This window comes from Eurosta solidaginis, chromosome 1, assembly GCF_040869045.1.
Source record: "Eurosta solidaginis isolate ZX-2024a chromosome 1, ASM4086904v1, whole genome shotgun sequence".
Lineage (NCBI taxonomy): Eukaryota > Metazoa > Arthropoda > Insecta > Diptera > Tephritidae > Eurosta > Eurosta solidaginis.
The window spans coordinates 119,230,127-119,241,931 of NC_090319.1; the positions used below are offsets into that span (position 1 = coordinate 119,230,127).

General features: G+C 41.4%; 1 long non-coding RNA gene across 1 annotated transcript; it reads left to right on the forward strand.

Moving 5' to 3' along the window:
- The first annotated feature begins 1,288 nt into the window (after positions 1 to 1,288).
- On the forward strand, positions 1,289 to 7,558 carry LOC137236761 (uncharacterized). The gene is made up of 3 exons (XR_010948623.1): positions 1,289 to 1,432; positions 1,501 to 1,728; positions 7,125 to 7,558. It is a non-coding gene; the product is annotated as an uncharacterized lncRNA (long non-coding RNA).
- Positions 7,559 to 11,805: the final 4,247 nt, after the last annotated feature.

The following is an 11,805-nucleotide window of genomic DNA, read 5'->3' on the forward strand; positions in this document are numbered from 1 at the left end:
TGAAAATGTACAAACGGTAAATGAAGATAGTGATAATAACTCTGAAGATGCAAATTTCCTGATACAGTTCCTGTACAATTCAACAAGCAATAGTAAGTTTATTTGGTACGGCGGTATTGATAATTTTTCCCCAAAAATGTCACTGCCTCAAGAGGACAAGCCAATTGTAATGGTTAACCTGACCAGAGGTTACACCAATCTTGATTGTTTTTATAAACTTTTTTCAAAGAGTCTCATAATGCAGATAAGTCATTATACAAATATGCGCCTACAGAAGCTCAATAATGCAAAGATGACATCACCAGGAGAAATACAAATTATTCTGGGCTGTTCATTGATAATGTCATATAATCGTGTACCACGAATACATCTCGCAACAAATCCCTCCGGAACGCAGCAATATCAGAATGCATTTCCCGAGATCGTTTTATGCTACTGATATCAAAATTGTATTTCTGTGACCCCGAATAACCTCCAAATGCATCAAAAATGTATTACATTGAAGAAGTTTTATCCTGCTTGAAATATACATTTTTGAAAGCGAGAACTGACAGCACATTTCAATCCATTGAAAAGTCAATGACGAAATTAAATGGGAGGTCCAGTCTGCAACACTATCTCCCTCTGAAACCTGTCAAAAGCGGAATCAAACTTTGGACAAGATGCGATGCAGAAACCGGGTATGTTTATGACACAAACATATATAGTGGACGGGAAACTGAAGTTACTGATGGAACCTTGGGAGAGCGTGTGGTTCTAAAATTGGCAGAAACCATTACGAGTTCAAACGTTGCTTTGTCGTTCGACCGTTTTTTCACTTGATGCGTGAGATGCCACTCTAAGAAAATGAAAAACGGACTAAAATCATTTGCCAACAATGTCAAGTAGCTTTATGTATTGATTGTTTTACACCATTCCATACATAATGTAACAGTTTCGATAAAAATAAATATTTTTTACTCTTGAATACCTAAATTTGTGTTCTGATTTTTTACTGCTGGGATATATTTATTCCATAACTAAACTAGTGCTGGGATATATGTGTCCCAAGGCATTTTTTCAAAAACTATATTTTCTAAAAATCTGAAATTATGTAAATATGTTCCTTTACTTATTTATAGCCAATTAAGTTCAATTATACAGAAATATCTTCACTGGCCAAAAGTCGTATTGAAAGGGTTAAATAATAAAAAAATGTTATGTTATTCTAATAGATAACATCTCTGCCGGGGTGCGATTTAGCTCAGAATATGCAAAAACAAGAGGAAACCTACAATTAAATGCAGATTCACGTGTCATTTGCCAAGGATTTACCGGTAAACAAGGTACTTTCCACAACCAACATGCTTTGGAATACGGTACCAAACTGGTTGGATGTACTTCCCCAAAAAAGGGTGGAACTACGAATCTTGGTTTGCCAGTATTTGCTTCGGTAATTTATATTTGTATTAACTAAAAATTGCAATAGTAGATAATGTAATGTGAATTAAAATTGAACAGGTAGCCGAAGAAAAAAAGGCAACTGATCCGCATGCAACTGTTATTTATGTGCCGCCACCGGGAGCTGCTGCTGCTATCCTAGAAGCATTAGAAGCATACATTTCTTTGATTGGTGGCATCACCGAAATTGTGCCATAACGATATGGTTGGCGTTAAGCACGCTCTCTTAAAGCAAAATGAATCGCGCCTAGTCGGGCCCGATTGTCCAGGATCATCGCACCAGAAAGGGTAAGTAAAGTTCGAAGTTCATGTAAATACCAATTGATTTCTTTAAATACCAATTGATATCTTTAAATAGCGTTTGGAGAACAAAACCCATATATCGGGCGATATGACTCTCCTATTTTAGCTGGTTTCCCAGGCTTTAGTAGCGGGACCACATTGGCCATTTTCCATTTTTCGGGTATGACAAAGGTGGAAAGAGACAGGTTGAAGATATGTGCTAAATATTTGAAACCCTCTTTCCCTAGTCTTTTAAGCATCGGCATGGCTATGCCGTCTGGGCCGACTGCTTTGGATCTTTTAGAATGGCCGATGGCATCCTCAACCTCTTTGGCGGTGATGGTAATTCGTAACGCGCTGAATTTATTTTTATGTGCGTGTCTGCTGGCCCTCCGTCGATGTTGTTGTTGTTGTAGCAATGTTTCGCCCCACCTAATAGCTGCGACCGATCACAAATTGTCATTAATATCCTCTAACGGGAGTTCAAGAAAACTTGCTGTTTCGACAGGGGTGGACCATAATGAAAGGGGTGTTAGAGGCGTTGGTTCCACATTACAATTAAAGAGATGGTTGGTGTCAAGTGGGGACACATTGCAAGCGGGGCATACATTTTGTATGTCGGGGTTGATTCTGGATATGTAAGAGTTTAACTTGTTACAGTATCCAGAACGAAGTTGAGCCAGAGTGACTCTCGTTTCCCTGGGGAGTATGCGTTCCTCTTCCGCAAGTTTTGGGTACTGTTCCCTGAGTACTGGATTCACCGGGCAATTCCTGACATAAAGGTCCGACGCCTGTTTGTGGAGTTCACCAAGGACCTGCTTGTGTTTTTTTTTTGCTTCATACGGCTGGGTTCTCAGGTGCCGTATTTCCTCAAAATGCTTACGGAGATGACTCCTTAAGTTCCTAGGCGGTGTTGGCTCATCAATCAGATGTCTGTTGGGATGCCCAGGTTTCTGGGTATTCAACAGGAACTGTTTGGTTAGCATCTCATTTCTCTCCCTGATGGGGAGTATTCTCGCCTCATTATGTAGATGGTGTTCTGGGGACATAAGAAGACAGCCCGTGGCGGTTCTGAGCGCAGTATTTTGTCAGGCCTTTAGCTTCTTCCAGTGGGTAGTTTTTAAGCTTGGCGACCATATAAAGGACGCGTAGCACGCAAATGGCTGGCCAATTGCTTTGTATGTGGTAATGAGCGTTTCTTTGTCTTTTCCCCAAGTACTGCCAGCAAGGGATTTGAGGATTTTATTACGGCTCTGGATTTTCGGAACAATTGCGGCTCCAAAATGTAGATCCTGATCAAACGTCACACCCAAGATTTTGGGGTGTAGGACAGTTGGTAGCGTAGTGCCATCGACGTAGATGTTCAAAATGGTCGACATTTGGGACGTCCAAGTTGTAAATAAGGTCGCGGATGATTTAGTCGGCGATAATGCCAGGTTTCGCGAGGCGAAAAAACTGGAGAGATCAGGGAGGTAGCCGTTTATTCTATTGTAAAGCTCATCGATCTGTGGGCCCGGGCCTGTGGCTATTATTGTGCAGTCAACGGCGTAAGAAACGATAGTAACTCCTTCCGGTGGCGAAGGTAGTTTTAATATGTGTGGCACCCCTTGTTTAATTCTTTTTGCCTTTGATGTTTCCTTTCTGAATTGCACCGATGCCTGCCGACCACCCAGATAATTTGCGGTTCACCTTTTAAGACACGGGGAAAGGGTAGACCCTTCCAAGTCTTGCAGTAACGTGCGATGGTTGCCCTCCGTCTATCTTTGTCGACCGTGGAATGCATTATATATTGTCGGTAGAAAGCGCTCGCGCATTTTTTCGCATCCGACAGCATTTTATCGCCAAAGGCGATTGAAACTTTGTCATTGTCCCTATACGGATTCGATAGGGACTTTACGGTGGACCAACGTTTACCTACACCGGCAGAGAGGTTACAACCGCTTAGGTGCTCCTCCCATTTCGCCCGCTTGTGCTCATCCACATGCAATCTGATGCGTTGGTTTATATCCCTTATTTGGGGGTCGCCGGGATCGAGCTGTCTTATAAGGTCACGTTCTCTCGCTAAACTTGCGGCCTCCGCCGGGAAGTGGGGCCGAATTTCGGGAATTCTACCGGCGGGAATGAAACGAGCCGAGGCGGATTCAATGAACTTGCGGAAAGCACGCTCCCCTTGGCGGGCATCAGTCGGGATAGGGAGGGCAGCAAAGCGGTTGTCTGTAAAGGATTTGTATTCGTCCCACTTTCCTTTTTTAAAGTTAATGAAAGTGCGTTTTTCTGTGACGATGAAGTCGGCAGAACGCTCGAGCAAAATAAGTATAGGCAGTTGGTCAGATGCCAATGTTACCATCGGCTGCCAGTTGACGCAGTTTACGAGTTCTGCGCTCACGATTGAAATATCAAGCGAACTGTGACAGCTTCCTACCATACGTGTGGGGGCGTCTCCGTTTATTGTGCAGAACGTCGTTTCTTCTATTTGATCCGACAATATCTCGCCCCTACTGTCCGCCCAGTTGCTGTCTCTCTTTCTGGGTTGTCCGCCTGCTGTTGTTGTTATAGCAGTGCTTCGCCACATCCAATAGGTGCGACCGATCACAAATTGTCATCAATGTCCAAGGAAGCTTTCTGTTTCAACACTGGGGGACCATAATGAGAGGGGTGTTAGAGGCGTTGGTTCCACAATACATTTGAAAAGATGGTCGGTGTCATGTGGGGACACGTTACAAGCAGGACATATGTTTTGTATGTCGGGGTCGATTCTGGATAGGTAACAGTTTAACCTTTTACAGTATCCAGATCGAAGTTGAGCTAGAGTGACTCGCGTTTCCCTAGGGAGAGTGCGTTCCTCCTCTGCTAGTTTTGTTTTTTGAGTACAGGATTCAGCGGGCAATCCCTGGCATAGTGGTCCGACGTCTGTTTGTGGAGTTCACTGAGAACCTGCTTATGTTTTTTAGCTTCATACGTCTGTGTTCTCAGGTGCCGTATTTCCTCATAATGTAACGATTGCGTGGAAAACAAGGAGCCACTTATAAAAGTTACGAGGACGTCGGGTTTTGGGATCTAGACCAGAGCAACCTGTCCGATGCAACCATCCCTTGCTCGTGACACATTGACAAGAGTATGACCGTCCTAAAAAGATTCTTTTCCGGCAAACGCAGCAGGACCGGGGTCAGGAGAAGGACCCGGATTGGGTTCGATACCTTGCCGGCGGAGGAAAGTATGGCGCAGATCCATACGATCTTGAGCAGACTAGTAATACATTGCACCCGCCCATACTTATACAGTCGTACCAAGAGACGGAGCAGCCCATTACATATTGGCACAACCGGAGCACTGCTGGACATCTAATCTATATTAAAGCTATGCATCCAAAAGTGTTTGTACCAGTGGCTGGTGCACATCGAACTGGACCAATGTATGCTATATTGATGCCTGCACAAATACCAAGCAATGTTTATGTAAATAATGTTACTGCTAATGTCAATTTGCACGTTGAGCACATACAGTACCTACGTTTATATAAGGTGGAACACCGCACTACCTACATAGGGATGTAGCCACCGATCAAGTTGTAAGAGATCACTTTAAATATGTTATTCATAAACACTGATTCTTATATGTTCATTATTATTAAAAAGAGAGGACTGTACACTCATAACGGGTATTCTGACTGGACACTGCCTTCTGGCGTCCCATGCCTTTAAATTAGGCTTGGTCAATGATAGCAGATGTAGGAAGTGCGGGTTGGAGGAGGAAACGATCGAGCACGTTCTGTGCTCGTGCCCTGCGCTTGCCAGGCTAAGACTCCAGCTATTAGGTGTGATACAGCTGTCAGATCTAGAAGCAGCAAGTGGCTTAAATCCTAGGAAGATTCTAGTATTTGTCAAGAGGACGGAGTTATTTTATAACATATGTCCTGGTTGTTGATAGGGTTTTAAGCTTGGTCGTTAAAATAAACTTCTGGTAACACGACGGACTCATTCAGTCTATGTGAGGTTCTCATGAACCGGCCAGTTCAACCTAACCTATATTTTGTTTTTTACTTTAGAATCAACCGGTTAAGTAAGCGACGTCAGCTCACTAAGCGCCTTCAAATGTAGATCCGTAAGGAACATGGTGTCGCAAGAGCTTCGGCTGTTAAAGAAACAGGATTCGCCAAGGGTAGGTGAGGTTGACAATTGGGTGGGAGAAGCTATATATTGCACTGGCAACCCATTGAAAGGGTTGCGCTACACAACCCCTTGAATCAATTTGGTATTTTAATCGCATCTTACGACAGGCATACCTAACCCCAGCGGGTTAGGGGGTCAGAATATTTCCGCGGTAGGTATGCCTGTCGTAAGAGGCGACTAAAATACCAGATTCAAGGGGCTGTGTAGCGCAACCCTTCAGGTTGCCAGCGCAATATATAGCTTTCCAAACCCAATTGCCAACCTCACCTATTCGCGGCGAATCCTGTTTCACTAGCAGACGAGGCTCTGGCGACCCCAACATCCTCATGGAACTTGGCGGTGGGGAGGGAGGGAATGGCCTGAAGGTTTAATGTGGCCACATAAATCGTTCCCGAGATGGTCGGGCTAGCACCTTAATGGTGCTGTGGTACCGGAGCGTACCTGTATCCGGCAAAGGACCATTTCATCGATAACACTCCCCAAAGCCTTTGGGGAGCAACCTTATCGCTACAACAACAACAAAAACAGACCTACCGCGGGTATACTCCAAGCCCCCTAACCCACTGGAGCCATGAGAAGCGTGAGTGACCTTGGGTGTCCCAAGGCAAGTTCCGTCGTGCCTGGTGTTGTTGGGTGAGCGGCCAGGCAGCAGCGTGAAAGAAATGCACCATTCAGGAGGATACCTTTGCTGAGCCCAGAAAATCTGGGAAAATTGGATGTACTGGTCGGATGCAGCAACCGACTATATTCTGTAATAGCATATGATCAACTTGGAGACAACCAAACGTTTATTTTCCTGTCCAACAGGGAACTGGTGCTGGACCCTGCTGCTAAAGAAGGATAGGCGTAGTCATATCAATTCGTTCCCGGGTTACTCGGGGAAAGCAGTTTTAGCAGTACTTTGCCCTTTTCATACTGCACATCCACACAAGAACTTCCGGATAATTAATTAAACAGTCATCTGCATTTTTTTGTTTTTGTAGCACGTATAATTTACTTCGTAACGTCAATCAATTATCCCTTGTTATAATTTTGTGTTCTCTATGAATGCAACAGCAAAGTATCTTCTGGTACCCCTGATTCTAGTTATCTGAAATCTCCTTGAGTTCCTTGTGCCTTTGGCCTCTCAGAAAAGAGCTAATTGGGGAGCCCTATTTACAGAACACTTTTCGGGTTAAATATATTAAAAACTTTAATCTATCCTTACTGATATTAGTTTCTTTCTCATTCTAGGTAATTTGATTTTGACGATGTGCGCATAGCAATATTCCAAATATTCCAGCTGTGGCTGAAGGAAGAACATAAATTTGCTCAAATTATAAGAAAACTGCGACAACTATCCCTCCGCCTTTTTAGTACCACATATAAGGCGCTAAAAAGCATACTATGGGAAAGGGTCAAGACCAAAGGCTCAATATCACCTGTAAATCGACTTTGATAGCACGAATTGGGGCTTCCGGTATTATGCCTACAAACCTCATAGGGCTCTGCAAACTGATGTTGAACAATACCACCAGCGCAGGAAAAATTGGGCATCATCACTGAGCTTCGAAAGTTTCAGAAAGGGCACAGCTATAAATAGACGTTAATGTACTTAATTCGCTTGTACATATCAATATACACATATGTAAAGTTCACTAGAGTAATAAGGGAATAATTTAAATTGTAAAAAACATTGTATATATGAATTATTTATAATTAAATATTATCTGAACATAAAGGACGCTTTTCATTCATGGAAAAAGTGATTGACAGAAGGCAGCCGGTACGGGTAACCGCCAAGCCAGTTACCCGTGTTGTTGTTGTTGCATAGGTTTTGGTTAGCGATAACGAAAACATACCTAATGAATTAACTTCAAAATGTAAATTCATCGAGCGAGAAGGAATTTCGAAAACACAATAGGTAAGAGCGAGAAAGCGAGTCACACGTACACTATTTTGACAGAGCGCGTTACTTTTTTCACGACAGCAATGTAAAAGTCATAAGACGATAATTGGTGACCAAGTTATCGGTGACGATTAAGTAATCGATTATGTAACGAGTACCTGTCTTGTAGGGTCTTTGTTTCGAGAGAGCGCTGTCAAAATGCACATATTTTATAACATTTGTCAATGATGCCACTCCAAACAAAAATTAATAGATCTGAATATGGGGATTCTTGACATACATTTCGGCATATATTTTCAATCATTTAATGGTATCAAGATCTTTGATATCGGTTGATCCGTTCCGTAGTTATCACAGCCCACTATAACATCAAAAATAACAAGTAAGGAAGGTTAAGTTCGGGTGTAACCGAACATTACATACTCAGTTGAGAGCTATGGTGACAGCATAAGGGAAAATAACCATGTAGGAAAATGAACCGGGGGAAACCCTGGAATGTGCTTGTATGACATGTGTATCAAATGAAAGGCATTAAAGAGTATTTTATGAGGGAGTGGGCCATAGTTCTATAGGTGGACGCCATTTAGAGATATAGCCATAAAGGTGGATCAGGGTTGACTCTAGAATGCGTTTGTACGATATGGGTATCAAATTAAAGGTATTAATGAGGGTTTTAAAAGGGAGTGGTGGTTGTTGTATAGGTGGACCAGGGGTGACTCTAGAATGCGTTTGTACGATATGGGTATCAAATGAAAGGTGTTAATGAGTATTTTAAAAGGGGGTAATCCTTAGTTCCATAGGTGGACGCCGTTTCGAGATATCGCCACAAAGGTGGACCAGGGGCGACCCTAGAATTTGTTTGTACAATATGGGCATCAAACGAAAGGTGTTAATGAGTATTTTAAAAGGGAGTGGGCCTTAGTTCTATAGGTGGATGCCGTTTCGAAATATCGCCATAAAGGTGGACCAGGAGTGACTCTAGAATGTGTTTGTACGATATGGGTATCAAATTAAAGGTATTAATGAGGGTTTTAAAAGGGAGTGGTGGTTGTTGTATAGGTGGTCGCCTTTTCGAGATATCGCCATAAAGGTGGACCAGGGGTGACTCTAGAATGCGTTTGTACGATATGGGTATCAAATGAAAGGTGTTAATGAGTATTTTAAAAGGGAGTAATCCTTAGTTCCATAGGTGGACGCCGTTTCGAGATATCGCCATAAAGGTGGACCAGGGGTGACCCTAGAATTTGTTTGTACAATATGGGTATCAAAAGAAAGGTGTTAATGAGCATTTTAAAAGGAGTAATCCTTAGTTCCATACACTCAGAGAAAAACGCCGTTCTAAAATCCAGCACCACCGGACTCAATTCAAGCTTTCCATGTTCTTATTTTTTTGTTCTTGAAAAACGAACGACCTGTCCTCAAAACAACAACCTTGTTCTTGAACTGACAACCATTTTCTTGAAAATAGAACGGCTGGTCTTACAATATGAACAAATGTTCTATTAATGAGAACAATGTTCTTAAATTAAGAACAATGTTCTTAAATTAAGTTCAAGAAAAAGAAACGGTATAATTCGTTTGCACTACAATGTTAAATACAACATTTGGCACAACCTATTAAGCAGTTGTAGTGGCCCAGCGGCTATGATGTTGCGCTTGCGATCTTATTGCGCGAGTTCGATCACCACCAAACTCTGAATTTTTTAAAACAATTTTTTTTTTGTTCTATTTTTTTAACTCTTATTTTTCGTTCAGTTCCATTCACATATCCACAGGTAATTCTCAAACTTGTTATGAAATGTTTTAAGTATATATGCAGATTACATCTTTAAATAAGAATAATTTCTCAATAAGAGAAAAGTATGAGAAAATGCTTATTATGCATTTTTTCTTAAACTTTTGAATTTTAATAACAATTTTTTTGTTGTAAATATTCTTTATTTATGACAAAAATATTATTATTAATAAAAATTAAATAAATATATTTAAAAAAATACTTTCCCTCCCACCAAAGATCAAGCACGAACCGTTCTTAAATTGAGACCGAAAAATGTTAAATCGGCCCCAAATCGTTCTCGAAGCGTGAGAACGAAAAATCCTAAATCAAGCCCAAGTAGTGCTTGAAATGAGCACAGAAGGTTCACACATCAATACCAAAGTGGTCATAAAATACGAACGGTGTGCTTGGAAAAACTGTTCTTAAAACAAGCCCATCGGTCACAAGTTAAGAAAAAACGTACTTAACAGACTTTTGTCAACGAATGTTCTTAATTTTGAACTTGTTTCGTTCGTTTTAGAACGATTTTTTCTCTGAGTATAGGTGGACGCCGTTTCGAGATATCGCCATAAAGGTGGACCAGGGGTGACCCTAGAATTTGTTTGCACAATATGGGCCCTGGCGGCCACCGTGGTGTGATGGTAGCGTGCTCCGCCTATCACACCGTATGCCCTGGGTTCAACTCCCGGGCAAAGCAACATCAAAAATTTTAGAAATAAGATTTTTCAATTAGAAGAAAATTTTTCTAAGCGGGGTCGCCCCTCGGCAGTGTCTGGCAAGCGCTCCGATTGTATTTCTGCCATGAAAAGCTCTCAGTGAAAACTCATCTGCCTTGCAGATGCCGTTCGGAGTCGGCATAAAACATGTAGGTCCCGTCCGGCCAATTTGTAGGGAAAAATCAAGAGGAGCACGACGCAAATTGGAAGAGAAGCTCGGCCTTAGATCTCTTCGGAGGTTATCGCGCCTTACATTTATTTTTTTTTTTTATAATATGGGCATCAAACGAAAGGTGTTAATGAGTATTTTAAAAGGGAGTGGGCCTTAGCTCTATAAGTGGACGCCGTTTCGAAATATCGCCATAAAGGTGGACCAGGGGTGACTCTAGAATTCGTTTGTGCAATATGGGTATCAAACGAAAGGAGCTAATGAGTATTTTAAAAGGGAGTGGGCGTTAGTTCTATAGGTGGACGCCTTTTCGAGGTATCGCAATAAAGGTAGACCAGGGGTGACTCTAGACTTTGTTTGCACGATATGGGTATCAAATGAAAGGTGTTAATGCGTATTTTTAAAAGGGAGTGGGCCTTAGTTCTATAGGTGGACGCCTTTTCGAGATATCGCCATAAAGGTGGACCTGGGGGACTCTAGAATGAGTTTGTTCGATATGGGTATCAAATTAAAGGTATTAATGAGAGTTTTAAAAGGGAGTGGTGGTAGTTGTATATGTGAAGGTGTTTTCCAGATATCGACCAAAATGTGGACCAGGGTGACCCAGAACATCATCTGCGGGATACCGCTAATTTATTTATATATGTAATACCTGCCAAGATTTTAAGTGTTTTTTATTTCGCCCTGCAGAACTTTTTCATTTTCTTCTACTTAATATGGTAGGTGTCACAACCATTTTATAAATTTTTTTCTAAAGTTATATTTCGCGTCAATAAAACAATCCAATTACCACGTTTCATCCCTTTTTTCGTATTTGGTATAGAATTATGGCATTTTTTTCATTTTTCGTAATTTTCGATATCGAAAAAGTGGGCGTGGTCATAGTCGGATTTCGTTCATTTTTCATACAAAGATAAAGTGAGTTCAAGTAAGGACGTGAACTAAGTTCATTAAAGATATGTCGATTTATGCTCAAGTTATCGTGTTAACGGTCATGCGGAAGGACAGACCGACGACTGTGTATAAAAACTGGGCGTGGCATTAACCGATTTTGCCCATTTTCACAGAAAACAGTTAACGTCATAAAATCTATGCCCCTACCAAATTTCAAAAGGATTGGTTAATTTTTGTTCGACTTATGGCGTTAAAAGTATCCTAGACAAATTAAATGAAAAAGGGCGGAGCCACGCCCATTTTGAAATTTTCTTTTATTTTTGTATTTTGTTGCACCATATCAATACTGGAGTTGAATGTTGACATAATTTACTTATATACTGTAAAGATATTAAATTTTTTGTTAAAATTTTACTTAAAAAAATTTTTTTCTCCGATTTTGCTAATTTTTATTAGCCGTACATATAGTA